This window comes from Sciurus carolinensis, chromosome 11 (assembly GCF_902686445.1).
Source record: "Sciurus carolinensis chromosome 11, mSciCar1.2, whole genome shotgun sequence".
In the NCBI taxonomy this organism is placed as follows: Eukaryota; Metazoa; Chordata; class Mammalia; order Rodentia; family Sciuridae; genus Sciurus; species Sciurus carolinensis.
The window spans coordinates 105,671,551-105,690,953 of record NC_062223.1 but is presented as its reverse complement, the minus strand read 5'-3'; positions in this window follow the sequence as shown (position 1 = coordinate 105,690,953).

The following is a 19,403-nucleotide window of genomic DNA, read 5'->3' as shown; positions in this document are numbered from 1 at the left end:
GACTCTCAATAAGCATGACACTTGACTTCTCATCAGAATGAATGGGGGCCAGAAGGCCAGGGGATGATAAATTCAAAGTGCTGGGAAAATTGAATTTTTTTCAATTTTATTGAAAATTGAAATTCTCCACCACAATAAAGGTATTCCCAGATAAACAGATATTGAACAAATTGACTTTTCTTTTTCTGGCAGAACTAACTTACTCGTTAGTTTGCACTGATAAGAATTGGCTCAAATCAACCTGAAGAAATAAAGGACTGGTACATATGTAAATAACTATTCATATAATATATCCTTTTCTTTGATTACTTGATTTAAAAGGCAATTGCAGAAGCAATATTTTTAGCACCTAATTTGGGTAATTAAAAGATTAAAATGTAATTGGTGGTATAATAATATAAAAGAGGCAGGAAAGTGAGCATATTGGAACAAAGTTTCTATATGCTAATTAAATTAGGTTCACATTAATCAAAAGTAGTTTGCTTTAAGTTAGCACACATTTGAAAATTTCCAGAGCAACACGAAGAAGTGTTAAGAACCTAAGAAAATAAGAAAATAAGAAAAAGCAATGGTGTATCTAAGTACATAAACAAATACTTCTCAAGATCAAGAATGAAACAGACACAATACAATAATCCTGGGTGAATCAGAATACCTCTCTTACCACTAGATAGATCATCCAGACATAAAATAAGTAAAGATTTTTTAGAATTAAAAAAAAAATACTACTAACCAATGGACCTAACAGGCATCCATAGAATATTTCATCCATCAACAACAAAATTCACCCTCTGAACAGCACATGAAACATTTTCTGAAATAGATCATATTTTAGATCATAAAGAAAATCTTAGAAAATACCAAAAAGTAGAGATAATTTCTTGCATCCTCTCAGATCATAGTGGAATGAAATTAGATATCAATAATAAGGAAAAAACAAACTACCCGGAGTGTAAATAATATACTTTTGAATGACAAATGGATAGCAGAAGAAATCAAGTGAGAAATTAAAAAAAAAAATCTTCCTAACAAATGAGAATAATGATACAGAATATCAAAATCTCTGGGACAGCAAGAAGGCAGTTCTAAGATGGAAGTTTATAGCATTAAATTCATACATTAAAAAATTAGAAAGATATCAAACAAATAATCTAACATTACACCCCAAGACCCTAGAAAAGAAGAACAAACTAAAACCAAAATCAGTAGAACAGAGGAAATAAATAAAATCAGAGCTGAAACCAAATTGAGAGTTAAAAAAAAAAAACAAGGATCAATGAAAGAGAGTTGGTTTTTTGAAAAGATAAAAGATGCTGCACTTGAGGAAGTCCAGTACACACAAGATTGATAGACTCTGAGACAAATTAACCAAAATAAGGAGAAAGAAGACTCAAATAAATGAAATCTGAGATGAAAAAGGAAATGTCACCATAGATAGTACTGAAATTCAGAGGACCATCAGAAACTGTTTTGAAAATTCATACTTCAATAAGTTAGAAAATATTAAGATATCGACAAATGCCTAGAGACATGTTACCTACCTAAATTGAACCAGGAGGATATAAAAACCTAAACAAGTCAATATCAAATAATAAAGTTGAAGAAGTCATCAAAAGTCTTCCAACAAAAAAAGAGTCCAAGACCAGACAGATTTTCAGATGAGTCTATGAAGAAGAACTAATACCAATTCTTTTCAAATTATTCCATGAAATAGAAAAGAAGGGAACACTGCCAAATTCATTCTATGAAACCAGTATCACCTTGATACCAAAACCACACAAAGATACAGTAAGGAAAGAAAACTTCAGGACAATGAATATAGATGCAAAAATCCTTAATAAAATATTGGCAAACAGCATATAAAACATATGAAAAAGTGCACCATGGTCATGTGGGGGATGTAAGGTTTGTTCAACATACACAAATCTATAAAAGTATTTCACCACATACATAGAGTTGAGGAAAAGCATCACACGATTATCTCAGTAGATGCTGCACTTGAGGAAGTCCAGTACACATTCATGTTTAAAACACAAGAGAAACTAGGAATATAAGAAACTTACCTCAACAATATAAAGGATATACATGAGAAATACAAGTCTAACATCATACTGAATGGAAAAAAAACCTGATTTCCTCTAAAAATAGGAACAAGACAACAATGCCCACTCTCACCACTCTATTCAACATAGACCACACCTCTACCCACTTGTCCCCCCCAAAAAAACCTCTAGTTTGAGCAATCAGGTAAGAGAATAAAATTAAAGAAATAAAAATAGGAAAAGAAGAGCTCAAATTATCCCTGTCTTCTGATAACATGATTTTATACTTAGAAGACATACACACACACACACAAAAAAAAAAAAAAAAAAAAAAACTCTACCAGAAGACTTCTAAAGTTGATAAACAAATTTAGTAAATAGCAGGATACAAGATCAACATATATAAATCAATCACTTGTCTGTATTCCAACATTGAATCTGCTAAAAAAAATTTTAAAAAGTATTCCATTCATGATAGCCTCAAAATAAAAATCTTGGAAATACATCTAAAGAAGAATGCGAAGAACCTCTACAGTGAAAATTACAGAATGCTTAAGAAAAAAATTGAACAAGAACTTAGAAGATGGAAAGATCTCTCATCTTCTTGGAGAGTAGAATTAATATCAAAATGGCCATACTACCAAAATTGTTATACAGGTTGAATACAATCCCCATCAAAATACCAGTGACATTCTTCACAGAATTAGAAAAAACAGTTCAAAAATTCATTTGGAAAAATAAGAGACCCAAATGGTCAGTGCAATCCTAAGCAAAAATAATGATAGTAGAGACATCCCAAAACTAGACCTCAAACTATACTACAGAGGTAGAGTAATAAAAACAGCATGGTACTGGCACCACAACAGACACAAAGACAAATGGAATGGAATGGAAAACACAGAAATAAACCCACATAAATACAGTTATATGATACTAGCAAAAGGTACCAAAAACATACATTGGAGAAAAGATAGACTGTGCAACAAATGGCACTTGAAAACTGGAAATCCATACCAAAAAGAATGGAATTTAACCCCTTTGTCTCACCCTCCTCCAAAGTCAACTCAAAGTGGATCAAAGACAAAGGTATTAGACCTGAAACCCTGAAACTGCTAGAAAAAAAATATAGGCCCAACAGTCCAGCACGTTGGCCCAGGAACTGACTTCCTTAACAAAAAGAAAGAAAATAAAAAAATCAATAAGTAGAATAGAATCAAATTAAAAAGCTTCTGTACAACAAAGGGAAAAAAAGCATGAAGAGAGCATCTAAAGATCACAAAAAGATCTTTCTCACCTGCTCCTCAGATATAACATTAATATTCAGACTATACAAAGAACTCAAAAAACAACACACAAAACACACACACACACACACACACACACACACACACACACATACACACAACCAATTAATAAATGGGCAGAAGAAGTAAAAAGACACTTCTCAAAAGAAGAAATAGAAATGGTCAACAAATATGTGAAAAAATGTTCAACATGTGTGGCAATAAGGGAAATGCAAATCCAAACTGCATTGAGTTTGCATCTCACTCCAGTAAGAATGGCAATTATCAAGAATACAAATAATAACAAATATTGATGAAGATGTGGAGACAAAGGTACACTCATACATTAGTCGGACTGCAAATTAGAGCAATCCCTCTGGAAAGCAGTAGGGACATTCCTCAAAAAACTAGGAATGGAACCACTATATGATCTAGCTTTCCTATTCTTTATTACATATACAAAATATCTAAAATCAGAATACCATAGGCATGCAGCCATGTCAACATTTATAGCAGTACAATTCATGCTAGTCAAGTTATGGAACCCATCTAGGTGCCTTTCAACAGATGAATGGATAAAGAAAATGTGGTATATATACACAATGGAATATTACTCTGTCATAAAGAAGAATAAAGTTATGGCATTTGCTGATAAATAGAGGGCATTGGAGACTATCATAGAAAGTGAAATAAACCAGACTTAGAGAGTGAAAGTTCAAATGGTTTCTGTGATATGTGGAAGCTAATTCAAAATAAGGGGGAGAGGGAAAGGGGAATCTCATCAAAATAGAATAAAGATGTTGGATAGATGAAAGGGACTGAGGGGAGGGAAAAGGTACTAGAAAAAGGAAGAACAGTGGAATGAATCTAAACTAACTTTCCTATGTACATGTATGAATATATCTCAGTGAGGTTACCATCAAATACATTCATAAGATATTAACTACAAAACAAAACAAAACAAAAATTAAAAATAGATAGTGGAATGATCAGTAGAGGGAAGGGAACAGGGGAAGGGAGGAGGGGAAGGTAAAGGGAAGTAAGGGGAACTGAATTAGAGCAAATTATATTCCATACCTTTATAGTTATATCAAAATGAATTCTACCATTATGTATAACTACAAAGAATCAAAATGTACTGCAAACAATAATAATAATGATAATAATAATAATAAAAACGATTAAGATGGCAACACTAAAAATGTCCATGCAACACAAAAGAAGATCATGAAGGAAAGACAGAAGGACAAAAATAATCTGGGACATAGGGATACCAAACCATCTCATTAATTGTATAAAATATAAAATGATTAAGCACTGCAATCAACAGCAGAGATTATCAGACTAGATAAAAACAGGATCCAATATATACTATCTAATAGGAGACATACTTTAGAATGAAAAAAACACATAAATTAAAAGAATGTACAAAATCACATGCTAATAATAAACATATGAGAACTACAGTAGTCACACTAAGAAAAGACAAAATAGATGTTAATAAAATAGTTATTAAAATCATAAAACAATACAGTTTTTAAATGCCCTGGTCATTCACTCATTTATTAACTCATCTTAGCAACATTTATTTGGTGCCTATTATTTGCCAGACTTTATCCTAAGAATTGGGAATGCAATGAAACATAAGTAACTTTAGTGTCTAATATGATAAACCTTATAATTGAGAAATAGGATAACTACATTCAAAATTAGATTGTTACAAATGATAAATTTGCCAAAGTTTTCTTGGAAGACTGTGAAAAGAACACAAAATAGAGGTAGACAAGAGGTAATTGCATATAAATTAAAACTTCTCAGGGGAAACTGAAATCTCAAGAATGAGAAAAGATTAGATAAATTGGGAAATTGCAAAGTGCAGGCAGTTTTGGGAAATGAGATACATTGAGGGCTTCTGGAAGAGACACGTATGACCCGACCTAGGAGTTGAATTCATAGAACATGCTGATCTATATCTGAGGTGATAGGAATGTTGAAGAAGAGGGGGATACAGAAGACCTATTCTTGACAGTTTTAAAGGATATGCCAAGGAATGTGGATTTTATTGTAATGGCAAAAGGAAACTTTGGAAATTTTAAGCAGAAAAATGATGTTAGATTTGCATGCTAAAGAATTGTCCTCATTGATTTTAGGGGTCACGTGAGAGATGTGAAAAATTGAAGATAATTATGAGGTTGGTGTGGGGAATTCAAGCAATGGTATGCAGGAACTAGCTCATACTGAACTGAAGGAGGAAATGGCTAAACTTAAAAATTTCAGTTCTGGCCACATGTGGAATTCAATGGGAGATGTCCTTAGGGAAGAAGTCAGAGATACGGATTCAGGGCTTGAAAAAGAGAGCTGAGGAAGACAAAGTGAAAGGATGCCAACTGAAGCTGAGGGAGTGAATGAGACAACCAAGGAGGGCGCATAAGGTGAAAGGAGAAGAGAGTTTCTAAAGAACAATGAATTATCACATAAAGAAATTAGAAAAGCTGTGGCCAGAAAACTAGGACAAAGACAATGAAGAAGTCATGTCACAGAAACGAAAGTTTAAAGAAGGAGCAAGAACTTTATAATATGGCTGATCTAGCTACCACAATAAAGATATTTTAAGGCATGAATTGACATAATCAATTAATTAATTAATATAAACTTAGGTTTTAAGGAGCATGCCCCTTTGTCCTCTCTTTGAAGTTTGCTTTTGGGATACCCTCCCTCAATGCTGATAAGCCATAGAATTCCATTGTAGTAAAAAACGACTACTTTGATTACATGTATATACTAGCTTGTGACAATACTTTTAGACTAGCTTGAAAAGTGTACATTGAGTACATTGAACAATCTGTCTCATATATGTTGAAAACACTTTAATTATTTATTTTAATTGAAAAACATTATATATGCATATACTTATCATATACAATATGTGGTTTTGAAATGCATACATAAGGGAATGCCTAAATCAATCTCATTAACAGGCATTACCTCATGTACTTATCACTTTTGGTAATGAGAAGACTTAAAATCTATTCTGTTAGCAGTTTGGGGGAATATAGTACATTGTTATTATGGTTATCATGTTGTATAATGAATTTCTGGAACTTTCCCCTATGTAGCTGAATTTTAGAATTCTGTGACCAACATCTCTCAGCCACCTCTTCCAGTCCATGGTGACCACCATTCTCTCTACTTCTATAAATTCAACATTTTAGATTCCATATATAAGTGAGATCATAGAGTATTTGCCTTTTGATGCCTGACTTATTTCACTTTATGTCCTCTGAGTTCACCCATGTTATCTCAAATGGTAGAATTTCCTTTCTTTGATGGCTGAATAGTATTCCTTTGTGTTTATATACCATATTTTCTTTATTCTTCCATCAGCAGACACTTAGGTTGAATTCATTTCTTGTCTATTGTGACTAATGCTGCAACAAACAGGAGTGTAGATAACTCTTTGACATATTGAGTTAATTTCCTTTAGATATAAACTCAGTAATGGGATTGCTAGATCAAATGGTAGCTCTATTTTTAATGTTTTGAGGAGCATCCATACTATTTTCCTTAATGCTGTACTAATTTGTATTTTCCACCAAAACTGTGCAAAGCGTTCTTTTTCTCCATATTCTTGCCAATACTCTTAATCTTTTTTTGATAACAGTCATCTTAATATGTGTGAGATAATATCTCTTTGTGGTTTTAATTTGTGTTCCACTGATAATTGGTAATTTTTCATGTACTTATTAATCATATCTTCTTTCTTAGTATTTTTTTAAATTGGTGCATTATAATTGTTTGAAATAGCGGATTTTGTTGTTACATAATTGTGCATGCACAATTATGATTTGGTCAATTTCATTCCCCAGTAACTCCCTTTTCCTTCCCTTCTCCCTCCCCTCATCCTCTTCCTCTGCTCTTCTGGTCTCCCTTCTATGGATATACATTCTTTTGACAAATATCTATTCAGATATTTTGCTCAATTTTTCGAATGGGTTATGTGTTTTATACTATGGAATCATTTGAGTACTTTATATATTTTGGATATTAAATTCCCATCAGGGATTTGGGTGTAGCTCAGTGGTACAGTACACCTAGCACGTGTGAGGGTCTGGATTTCATCCCCAGAACTGCAACATTTTTAAAATTAAGACTGTTATCAGATGCATGGTTTGCAAATATTTTCTCCCATACTGTTGTCTGTTTACGCTGGTGATTGTTTCCTTGACTGGGCAGAAGTTTTTTAGTTTGATGTAATTTCATTTGTTTCTTTGCTTTTGTTACCCATATTTTGGGGTCATATCTAAAAAATAATTTCTCAGAAAAATGTCATGAAGCTTTCCTCCTGTATTTTTATGTCACATTTTTCACATTTTAACATCACAATTTACATCTTTTATATTGCATTTCCATTAGCATAGTATTTTGCATCCTTATGATATTTGGTATTTTTTCTTATTCATTTTAATGTGGAAATAATTTTTACCCAACCACTACAGTAATAGAATATTGTGAATTTGACCACAGACTTATTTTTAACATAAAATTTCTTACTTTCATATGTTTTCATGTTACTCTTTCACATCCCTTTCTTTCAACATGAAGGATGCCCTTTAGCATTTCTTATAAGACAAGTCTGGTGATAACGAACACCTTCAGCTTTTGTTTGTCTGGGAAAGTCTTTATCTCTCCTTCATTTCTTAAACACTGTTTTGTTGGATGTGGTATTCCTACTTGGAAATCATTTTCCTTTAGTAATTTGAATGTGTTACACAACTCTCTCCTGGTCTGTAAGGTCTCTGCCAAGAAATCTGCTCCTAGCCTTATTGAAAATCCTTTATATGTTTTTGCTTCTTTAATTATGCTGCTGTCAGGAACCTCTCTTTGTCCTTGATTTTTGACAGTTTGATTTTAATATATCTTGGTATAGTCTTGTTTGAATTTTATCTACTTGGATATTTTTGACCTTCCTGTACCCAGGCATTTATATTTTTCTCAAATTTGGAAAGTTTTCTACTATACTAATTACTTGAAATAAGCTCTTTACACTTTTGTCCTTCTTTTCTCCTTACAAATTCCTATATACTGGACATTTGCTCTTTTGATGTTGTCCATAAATCCTGTAATCTTTCTTCATTCCTTTTTTTTCTTTTTTCTTCTCTGATTGTATATTTTCGAATATCAGTCATTAAGTTTACAGATTGCTTATTCTACTTGATCGATTCTTTTGCTGATGATTTTGCATTTCATTCAAAGTATTTTGTGGCACCAGAATTTATTTGTTTATTAAAGAAAATAATTTTAATTCTTCTGTTAATTTTCTAATTTTGGTCACTTATTCTTTCCTTGTTTCATTGAATTGTTTCTCTGTATTTTCTTAAAGTTCTCTGAACTTCCTTGGTATAATTATTTTGAATTTTTTGTGAGGCAGTTTGTATGTCTCTATTCTTTAGAGTCTGCTAGTGGAAGATTATTGTGTCCTTTTGATGGTATTATGTATCCACTGTTTTTTAATGTTTCATGTTCTCTTATTTTGACTTCTGCTCATAGGGAGAAATAAGGAAATATTTCTGTCTGTGCACATAAGTTTTCTATGGGAAATCCCTTAAGCACTTGGCTCATTCACAGATACTGGGCAGTCTGTCTGATATGGTCCAAAGGTGGACTTGTTGATGGAATCATTGGGCAAACTGGCTTTGTGCTTTGTTTAGCCAGTGGTCAGGCATGGTACCCTGATCTTTGGGATTTGTTCTAAACCCTGGATCCTTAGGACAAACCTGTGGATTGGATCTTTAGGATGGGCCTGTAATCATAGGACCTGACCTTGTGCTTGGATGGACATGGAACCTGAGTACATTGGGGCTTGACTGGCACTGGAATGAACCTGGTGTCTTGGTTCACTAGGATAAGCATGGAGCTTGAGTTCATGGGGGCTGATTTAGAGCCCGAGATTGCAGGTGTAGTCTGAAAGCCATACTCCATGGGGTTCAACCTGGCATTTGGGCTTACTAGAGAAGGCCGTTATCCTGGATCTAATGGACTAGGACTGGACCTTAGAGTTCTCTGAGTTCTATGATCATGGGGTCCAACCTGGTGCTGTGACCGGCTTGGAGACTGAGTTCACAAAATAGGTCTGAAGTCTAGGAGTGTTGGATCTGGCCTGATGTCTATAACCAATGACGTTGATTAGGAGTCTGGAGACTTAGAGATCAGTCTGGAACCTATGTTCACTGATGCTGGGCTAGGGACTGGATATGCAGGTGCAGGTTTAAAAACCAAACTGAGATCAATAGAGGAAAGGTGAGAGGAGAGAAGGGAGGGGGTGAGAGGAGAGAAGGGAGGAGGAAGTATTGGGGAGTGATACCAATCAAATTACATTCTGTGCACATACAACTGTGTATCAACAATTTCCATCATTATATATATTGTATACATTATATACAACTACGATGCACTACAGTAAAAATGTAGAAACAAACGAAGACTAGACCTGTGAGATATAGGCTGAATTCTGGGGCCTCAGAGGTCAGCCTGAGTCCTTGAAGTAAGAGTTGGTCCTGGAGCCTGGGTTTGTGTGGCCTAATCTAGTGCTAGGGTGTACTAGAACAGGTTTGACCCTAGGTCTGTTGGAGCATGGGGTAGAAGGGACTTGTCTGGGGACATATGGGAATTGCTTGGCATTGGGCAGGTTTGAAGACTTTATGTATAAATACTGTGCATCATGTTTGAGGCGAGGGGTGCCAGCTGAGCTCTGGAGTAGCATTGTAGATTGGGGTCGTAGGGTCTGTTTCCATACTGAGTGAGTCTGGATACTTCATCTGTAGGGACTGGTTTGAAGACTGGAGTCATGTGGTTATGAGGACTGGGAAGGTCTGGAAACTATCATTGGATCTGATGAGAAGCTGCAGGAGTTGATCTGGTGTCTCCTGATTTGGTCAGTTCAAAGCTCAGGGTCATTCTGGAAACAGGCAGTCTAGAGTCTGAGGTGTTGGGGCCAGCTTGGCACTGAGCGTAGTCTAGAACTTTTAGTCACTAAGGTCAGTCGAGTGGTGGGGCTGTCTAGAGACTGGTTATGACACACAGGCCTATAGTGGGGCAGACCTGGAGGCTGAACCTGAAGACACTGGCCTGGATCCTGGGGCTGTGGGAACCTGTCTGCCACCGGGAATTACCAAGGTCAGCCCAGTTTTGAGTTGCAGATGAAAGAGATTGCTGATATAATAATATTTAGATGTACTGAAGTTTATAGTCAGAAGAGTTGAAATCCTTCAATGACTTCCAGAGTAAGGAGTTAGTACCCCTCAGTGTAAAGAAAGAAACAACTCCTACTTGTCTTATCCTATTAAATATTGTTTCTTAAAAATCTCTTATATGCTAATATAGTAATACATGAATAAAATTCATAAATTAAAAAAAATGTTTGATATCACTTCCTTTTCCTATTCTACACAGAGTTTCTCTTTCCACATACTACATTGCCCAGGAATCCATAGGGGTAATATGGGCAATAAATAGTATAAAATTATCCTTCCCACACCCTGTAAGATTATTTCTAATTTAGGGTCTATAATGTATAACATGGTTATCTTTCGGAAAGGTAACTTCTTGAGTGGATAGTTGTTTGAATTCATGTTTCTGTGTGGGGACAAGCCCCAGAGGGTCCTAGTTTACCACCTTACTGATATTTGTGAAGATTTTTTTAATTTTTAATTTTCAAAAAATAGTTAAATTAAATTTGCCTAACAGTCACAGCTAATTTAATATTGTTTAAATACAGCAGATATCAGTAGTTCATATGATAGCAGAGTCACAACTTCATTTTATCAAGATAGAGAAGATATATTGAAATACTATTAGTGGTCTATACCTTTATAAACTTCAGAGGACCCAGGATAAGTATGTAAAATGCTGATGTTATTAGACTCAGGTTTTGATGCAGACCTGCCATAGTGTTCCATTTTATCTCCCTTGGATATACCTCAAGTGGGTCATGTGTTTGTGTCTAGGAATTATGATCCCTTTGACTTGTGATTTCCTTTAAAGCATTTGGAAGCAGTTGCTAGACAGCATTGAACTTCATCTGTGACTCATATTTTATAGACTGCCACAGGCTTTCTAGTAAACCCTCTTCTGTGCTTCATGGTAGACAGGATTTGGGAACTAGAGAAGGGTGCAGGATCTGAGATGGTCCCTCCTAGCAATATTTTATTTTGTGTTTATGCTGCAAAGGACAATAGGGTATTCTGCAAGTTAGCAAAGGTCTTGCTGCCTTTGAAACTAACTATGGCTTCCCCATATTTTCAGTTTCTGAAGTCATCACCATGCTTTCACTGCATTCAGTGAATGTCCTCACGTATTTTCTAAATCCAGCTTCTCAACAATTCTGGAGACAAACAGATTGCTATAGCCTTCTAATAGATCAGATGGAGTCTCAAAGAGGTTAGAAGACATACCTAGAAACAATAACATCAGAGGTAAACATTTTGCTATAAAGGTAGACACATATGAGTTTAAATCATAGCTTTGTTTTTTGCAGGCTGTATGGTCTATCAGCAAATTATTAACATCTAAGAATCTTACATCATTTCCTGAAAAACTGGAATAATTTATTTTATAAGTATGTAGTGAGAGCTAAAGGAGATAACACATGTGCCAATGCCTATAAATAATTACTATTTTCTTCACTAAACTCAGATATTTTTTTTTCTTTGTTGGTAGACTTTTGATGACTTCTTCTATTTCATTACTTGAAATTGGTCTATTTAAATTGTATATGTCCTCCTCGTTCAGTTTAGGCAATTCATATGTCTCTAGAAACCTGTTGATGTCTTCGAAATTTTCTATTTTGTTGGAGTACAGATTTTCAAAATAGCTTCTAATTATGTTTTGTATTTCAGTCGTGTCTGTTGTGATATTTCCTTGTTCATTCCGAATTTTAGTGATTTGGGTTTTCTCTCGTCTTCTCTTTGTTAGTGTGGCTAAAGGTTTATCAATTTTGTTTATTTTTTCGAAGAACCAACTATTTATTTTGTCAATTTTTTGTATTGTTTCTTTCGTTTCAATTTCGTTGATTTCAGCTCTGAGTTTAACTATTTCCTGTCTTCTACTACTTTGGTGTTGGTCTGTTCTTCTTTTTCTAGGGCTTTGAGCTGTAGTGTTAGTTCATTTACTAGTTGAGTTTTACTTCTTTTATTAAATGCGCTCCATGAAATAAATTTTCCACTTAAGTACTACTTTCATGGTGTCCCAGAAATTTTGACATGATGTTTCTTTGTTCTCATTTACCTCTAAGAATTTTTAAATTTCCTTCCTAATATCTTCTGTTATCCATTCATCATATAATAGCATATTGTTTAATCTCCAGGTGTTGGAGTAGTTTCTGTTTTTTACTCTTTCATTTATTTCTAACTTCAATCCATTATGATCTGATAGAATACAAGGCAGTGTCTCTATCTTCTTGTATTTGCTAACATTAGCTTTCTGGCATAATATATGGTCTATTATAGAGAAGGATCCATGTGCTGCTGAGAAGAAAGTGTATTCGCTCTTGGTTGGATGGTATATTCTATAAATGTCTGTTAAGTCTAAATTATTGATTGTGTTATTGAGATCTATGGTTTCTTTTTTTTTTAATTTTTTTTTTATTGTAAACAAATGGGATACATGTTGTTTGTCTGTACATGGCGTAAAGGCATACCATTTGTGTAATCATAAACTTACATAGGGTAATGTTGTTTGATTCATTCTGCCATTTTTTCCCTTCCCCCCCTCCCCTCCCATCCCTCCCCTCTATCTATACAGTCCTTCCTTCCTTCATTCCTGCCCCCCTCCCTAAACCCAACTCCAACCCCAACACTAACCCTTCCCACCCCCCATTATGTGTCATTATCCACTTATTAGCGATATCATTCTTCCTTTGGTTTTTTGAGATTGGCTTATCTCACTTAGCATGATATTCTCCAATTTCATCCATTTGCCTGCAAATGCCATAATTTTATCATTCTTTATGGCTGAGTAATATTCCATTGTATATATATACCACAGTTTCTTTATCCATTCATCAATTGAAGGACATCTAGGTTGGTTCCACAATCTGGCTATTGTGAACTGAGCAGCTATGAACATTGATGTGGCTGTATCTCTGTAATATGCTGATTTTAAGTCCTTTGGGTATAGGCCAAGGAGTGGGATAGCTGGGTCAAATGGTGGTTCCATTCCAAGTTTTCTAAGGAATCTCCACACTGCTTTCCAGAGTGGCTGCACTAATTTGCAGTCCCACCAGCAATGTAAGAGTGTACCTTTCTCCCCACATCCTCGCCAACACCTGTTGTTGCTTGTATTCTTGATAATCGCCATTCTAATTGGGGTGAGATGGAATCTTAGGGTGGTTTTGATTTGCATTTCTCTTATTACTAGAGATGTTGAACATTTTTCCATATGTTTGTTGATTGCTTGTATATCTTCTTCTGTGAAGTGTCTATTCATTTCTTTAGCCCATTTGTCAATTGGATTATTTACATTCTTGGTGTAGAGTTTTTTGAGTTCTTTATAGATTCTGGAGATTAGCGCTCTATCTGAAGTATGATTGGCAAAGATTTTCTCCCACTCTGTAGGCTCTTTCTTCACATTGCTGATAGTTTCCTTTGCTGAGAGAAAGCTTTTTAGTTTGAATCTATCCCAGTTATTAATTCTTGCTTTTATTTCTTGTGCTATGGGAGTCCTGTTGAGAAAGTCTGGTCCTAAGCCGACAAGTTGAAGCTCTGGACCTACTTTTTCTTCTATAAGATGCAACGTCTCTGGTCTGATTCCGAGATCCTTAATCCATTTTGACTTTAGTTTCGTGCATGGTGAGAGATATGGGTTTAGTTTCATTCTGTTGCATATGGATTTCCAATTCTCCCAGCACCATTTATTGAAGAGGCTATCTTTTCTCCATTGCATATTTTTGGCCCCTTTGTCAAGTATGAGAAAATTGTATTTATTTGGGTTTGTGTCCGTGTCCTCTATTCTGTACCATTGATCCACCTTTCTATTTTGGTACCAATACCATGCCATTTTTGTTACTATTGCTTTGTAGTAGAGTTGAAGATCTGGTATTGCGATACCCCCTGCTTCACTCTTTCTGCAAAGGATTGCTTTAGCTATTCTGGGTTTTTTATTCTTCCAGATGAATTTCATAATTGCTTGCTCTATTTCTGTAAGGTACATCATTGGGATTTTAATTGGAATTGCATTGAATCTGTATAGCACTTTTGGTAGTATGGCCATTTTGACAATATTAATTCTTCCTATCCAAGAACATGGGAGATCTTTCCATCTTCTAAGGTTTTCTTTAATTTCTTTCTTTAGTGTTCTGTAGTTCTCATTGTAGAGGTCTTTCACCTCTTTTGTGAGATTGATTCCTAAATACTTTATTTTTTTCGAAGCTATTGTGAATGGGGTAGTTTTCCTAATTTCTCTTTCTGAAGATTCATCGCTTATGTATAAAAATGCCTTAGATTTATGTGCATTGATCTTATATCCCGCTACTTTACTGAATTCACTTATGAGTTCTAAAAGTTTTCTGGTGGAATTTCCTGGTTCCTCTAAGTATACCATCATATCATCAGCAAATAGGGATAGTTTGAGTTCTTCTTTTCCTATTCGTATCCCTTTAATTTCTTTGGTCTGTCTAATTGCTCTGGCTAGAGTTTCAAGGACAATATTGAATAGAAGTGGTGAAAGAGGGCATCCCTGCCTTGTTCCAGTTTTTAGAGGGAATGCTTTCAGTTTTTCACCATTTAGAATGATATTAGCCATGGGTTTACGTAGATGGCCTTTACAATGTTAAGGAATGTTCCCACTATCCCTATTTTTTCTAGTGTTTTGAGCATGAAGGGGTGCTGTATTTTATCAAATGCTTTTTCTGCATCTATCGAAATAATCATGTGATTCTTGACTTTAAGTCTATTGATATGGTGAATGACATTTATTGATTTCCTGATGTTGAACCAACCTTGCATCCCTGGGATGAAACCCACTTGATCATGGTGCACTATCTTTTTAATATGTTTTTGTATGCGATTTGCTAAAATTTTGTTGAGAATTTTTGCGTCTATGTTCATTAAGGATATTGGTCTGAAATTTTCTTTCCTTGATGTGTCTCTGTCTGGTTCAGGAATCAGGGTAATATTGGCTTCATAGAATGAGTTTGGGAGAGTTCCCTCCTCTTCTATTTTCTGGAATACTTTGAGAAGTATTGGAATGAGCTCTTCTTTAAAAGTTTTGTAGAACTCGGCTGAGAACCCATCTGGTCCTGGACTTTTCTTTGTTGGTAGGCTTTTGATGACTTCTTCTATTTCATTACTTGAAATTGGTCTATTTAAATTGTTTATGTCCTCCTCGTTCAGTTTAGGCAATTCATATGTCTCTAGAAACCTGTTGATGTCTTCGAAATTTTCTATATTGTTGGAGTATAGATTTTCAAAATAACTTCTAATTATGTTTTGTATTTCAGTCGTGTCTGTTGTGATATTTCCTTGTTCATTCCGAATTTTAGTGATTTGGGTTTTCTCTCGTCTTCTCTTTGTTAGTGTGGCTAAAGGTTTATCAATTTTGTTTATTTTTTCGAAGAACCAACTATTTATTTTGTCAATTTTTTGTATTGTTTCTTTCGTTTCAATTTCGTTGATTTCAGCTCTGAGTTTAACTATTTCCTGTCTTCTACTACTTTTGGTGTTGGTCTGTTCTTCTTTTTCTAGGGCTTTGAGCTGTAGTGTTAGGTCATTTATTTTTTGAGTTTTACTTCTTTTATTAAATGCGCTCCATGTAATAAATCTTCCTCTAAGTACTGCTTTCATAGTGTCCCAGAGATTTTGATATGATGTTTCTTTGTTGTCGTTTACCTCTAAGAATTTTTTAATTTCCTTCCTAATATCTTCTGTTATCCATTCATCATATAATAGCATATTGTTTAATCTCCAGGTGTTGGAGTAGTTTCTGTTTTTTACTCTTTCATTAATTGGTAACTTCAATCCATTATGATGTGATAGAATCCAAGGTAGTGTCTCTGTCTTCTTGTATTTGCTGACATTAGCTTTGTGGCATAATATATGGTCTATTGTAGAGAAGGATCCATGTGCTGCTGAGAAGAAAGTGTATTCGCTCTTGGTTGGATGGTATATTCTATAAATGTCTGTTAAGTCTAAATTATTGATTGTGTCATTGAGGTCTATGGTTTCTTTGTTCAATTTTTGTTTGGAAGATCTGTCCAGTGGTGAAGGAGGCGTGTTAAAATCACCTAGTATTATTGTGTTATGGTCTATTTGGTTTCTAAAATTGAGAAGGATTTTTTTGACATACATGGATGAGCCACTGTTTGGGGCATAGATTTTTATGATTGTTATTTCTTGCTGATTTATGCTTCCCTTAAGCAGTATGAAATGTCCTTCTTTATCCCTTCTGACTAACATTGGCTTGAAGTCCACATTATCTGAAATGAGGATGGATACTCCAGCTTTTTTGCTGAGTCCATGTGCATGGTGTGTTTTTCCCCATCCTTTCACCTTTAGTCTATGGGTATCTCTTTCTATGAGGTGAGTCTCTTGCAGGCAACATATTGTTGGATCTTTCTTTTTAATCCAATCTGCCAGTCTATGTCTTTTGATTGATGAATTCAGGCCATTAACATTCAGGGTTATTATTGAGATATGATTTGTATTCCTGGTCATTTGGTTCATATTTAAAATTTTTGACACATCTTGGTTCCTCCTTTATTTGACAGTTCCTTTAGGATAATTCCTCCCTTTGCTGATTTGCTTCTTTGTTTTTTATCTCTTCCTCATGAAATATTTTGCTGAGAATTTCTGTAATGCTGGCTTTCTTTTTGTAAATTCTTTTAGCTTTTGTTTATCATGGAATGATTTTATTTCATCGTCAAATTTGAAGGTAAGTTTTGCTGGGTATAAGATTCTTGGTTGGCATCCATTTTCTTTCAGAGCTTGAAAAATGTTGTTCCAGGCCCTTCTAGCTTTTAGGGTCTGGATTGAAAAATCTGCTGATATCCGTATTGGCTTCCCCCTGAATGTTTTGGTTCTTTTCTCTCACAGCCTTTAAAATTCTGTCTTTATTTTGTATGTTAGGTATTTTCATTATAATGTGCCTTGGTGTGGGTCTGTTGTAATTTTGTGTATTTGGAGTCCTATAAGCCTCTTGGACTTGATTTTCCATTTCATTCTTCAGATTTGGGAAATTTTCTGATATTATTTCATTGAATAGATTGTTCATTCCTTTGGTTTGTTTCTCTAAGCCTTCCTCAATCCCAATAATTCTCAAATTTGGCCTTTTCATGATATCCCATAGTTCTTGGAGATTCTATTCATGATTTCTCACCATCTTCTCTGTTTGTTCAACTTTGTTTTCGAGGTTAAATATTTTGTCTTCAATATCTGAAGTTCTGTCTTCCAGCTGTTCTATCCTATTGGTTATGCTTTCTATGGAGTTCTTAATTTGGTTTATTGTTTCCTTCATTTCAAGGATTTCTGTTTGGTTTTTTTTCAATATCTCTAACTCTTTATTGAAATGATCTTTTGCTTCCTGAATTTGCTCTGTTAACTGTTGATTGGTGCGATTGTTCAATGCCTGCATTTGCTCTTTCATCTCATCGTTTGCTTCCCTAATCATTTTAATTATGTACATTCTGAACTCCCTTTCTGTCATTTCTTCTGCCATGCTGTCGTTGGATTTTATTGATGTAACATCTAGATTTTTTGGGGCATTTTCTTCCCTTGTTTTCTCATAGTGTTCAGGAATCAGTGGGTCATTAAGATATTGCAGATTTCCTCTATCAACTTATAATGTCCCTGAAGATTGCTAGTATATCCCCTCTTATCCTTCAGTAGCCTGAAATCTTGGAGGAGGTTGATAATGCAGAGCTCCACGAAGAAGCTGCCTCTCTAGGGGTGGTGACCCTCAGGTGTCGTATATTCCCTCTAGTGGGCAGAGGTGCCTCCACTTGTTGACCAATGGTCATCCAATGGGGAACTAGACTGCGGGCTGAGGCAAGGCCTGTTTTTGCCTGTGTCTCTGGTTTTACCGTCCCTGTGGGAAAACCTCCCACAGCAGGGAAGACTCACTCGGTGGGGACGTCTCGCTGGTCAGTTGCCCTCCTAGAGGTTCCCCTCAATCTACAACTACCACCTGGGCTGGGCTGTCTTCCTCTGCAACGATCCCAGGGGCCCGGACCTACGTCCTGGGCCTGGGAGCCTCACCCTTCGCAGGCGAGTCTCCTTAGGCTGCCTCTCCCAGAGAATCTGCCCGCCGCCCTGGAAACTTCGCTCCGCCCCTAGGCGTGTCTCTGCGCGGCTCTTCCAGCAAGAAGCCACCTAGCTCCTGGGACCCTGCTCTGCACCAATCGCCTGGCTATGCAGCCCCTCCTCTGAGCCACCACCTGGAGCCCCGCACAACAGCTCCGAGACCCAGAGACCCGCCACACACCTCCTCCTCCGGACAGTCGCCCGGTTTCCGACGCAGTCACTAGGAGTCCAAACAACTCACCTCGGGTCTCCTCCTCCCGCCAACCACCCGTAGCCCTAGGCAGTCACTCCAGTCCAAGTGACCCGCCCTGTTCCTCCTCCTCCTCCTCGGGGTAGCCCCCCTGGTGTTCGGGAGCGGTGGCTCCGAGACCAAGTGACTCACCACGCTCTTCCTCCAGGCAGGCCACCGGTGTTCAGGAGCGGTTGCTCTCAGTCCAATCAACTCACCACTCGCCTCCTCCTCTGGCAACCACCCGCGGCTCTGATGCAGTCACTCCCAGACCAAGCGTCCCACTGCTCTCCTCCTCCAGGCAGGCCACCAGTGTTCAGGAGCGCTCGCTCTGAGTTCAAACAGTTCACCACGCAGCTCCTCCTCTGGCAACAGCCCGCGGCTCTGATGCAGTCACTCCTAGACCAAGGGTCCTGCTGCGCTCCTCCTCTTCCTCCGGGCAGTCCCCCGGTGTTCAGAAGCGGTCGTTCTGGGTCTAAACAGCTCGCCACGCAGCTCCTCCTCAGGCAGCTGCCCGGAGCCCCAGTGGTTGCTCGAGTCCAAGCGCTGTGCTGAGCCG